The 1,182-nt window shown below is 41.5% G+C and overlaps 1 protein-coding gene across 1 annotated transcript in view; it reads right to left on the reverse strand.

The window, feature by feature from the left end:
- Nucleotides 1-1,182, reverse strand: part of LOC106819923 — a gene marked incomplete at its 3' end in the record, with an annotated part of 6,950 nt that overhangs the window by 4,817 nt on the left and 951 nt on the right. The window lies entirely within an intron of this gene.

The following is a 1,182-nucleotide window of genomic DNA, read 5'->3' on the forward strand; positions in this document are numbered from 1 at the left end:
GTGAAGGGGTACCAGGAGATAGCAGGAAAAAATTAGGGGTACGGAGAGTCCAAAAGGCTGGCAACCACTGCTCTAGAAAGTTCGCTCAGTTAAAGTTTGACACCTCATTCTATTTTTCTATGTTTATTTTCTATATCAACATGGGTGTCTTTTTGTTTTTACTTCTACGTATATATATAGATAGACCACCCCTTTGCAAGTTTGGGTTACGGTTAGACCCCCCCTCCCCTGCTACAAATCCTGTACACGCCCCTGCAGACAGACTGACAGACACATACACACACAGACTCACGTTTTCTAGATGTTGTTTGAAGGCGTTTAGGCGACCGTGAAGCTCTCTCACTCCCGTCATCGCCGAGTGGGTCTTATCGTGGAGGCTCACGACGTTCGTGTTCTCCTGCGCACGCCCGACGACATCACGTTTATTAAACATACATCCTCTGCATACGATGTCACTCCGAATCGCGCGTTTATTTCGACACTTTTTGTTTCTAGTCGTATTTCTAACCACAATTTTTTACACGTATTTCTACATTTATTATCACAGTATGTCTATCCACAATTTTTTGTTCAGAATTCCATGTTTATCACCAAAATTTCTACCCATCAATTTACTCATGTATTTCTATACTTTCCCCCGATTTTATTCCAAATTCAACGCGTTTTTCTGTATTTCCCTGATTTTATTCCGAACTCCACATTTATTCTACACTATTGACAGTTTCCATTCTACCCTTCAACCTTTACATTATTCAAACTTTTTCCGCTTCTCAATCAACTCAAGCGAAGTCTCGCGCAAAAAAATTGTGACATTTTAAACGATCGCTCGCGGCAACGGCATGCGGCTGTGAACGGTTGCCATGGCAACAGCCTCTCACTTACCTTGCCCGTCTGCAAGATAACAGGATGCGTCTTGCACTGTTCGTGTAGATAGCCGACAGAGCTGCCGATGTACTGTATGTGATTATCAACGTTGCTCATCATAGACACTGCGTCCGGACACCTGTCGCAAGCAACACAACAGCATTACGCCCGGCATCCACCCTCACCGCGACTTTCACTGATCAATCCCCAATAATCGATTGATTCAATAATCAATATCAATATAATAAAATAAATAAAGAATATAGATATATATATATATCAAGAGCTAATAATACCTATTAGGTATTAAATAGGTAT

This window comes from Priapulus caudatus, unplaced genomic scaffold (genome assembly GCF_000485595.1).
Source record: "Priapulus caudatus unplaced genomic scaffold, Priapulus_caudatus-5.0.1 Scaffold5153, whole genome shotgun sequence".
NCBI classification, from domain to species: Eukaryota; Metazoa; Priapulida; class Priapulimorpha; order Priapulimorphida; family Priapulidae; genus Priapulus; species Priapulus caudatus.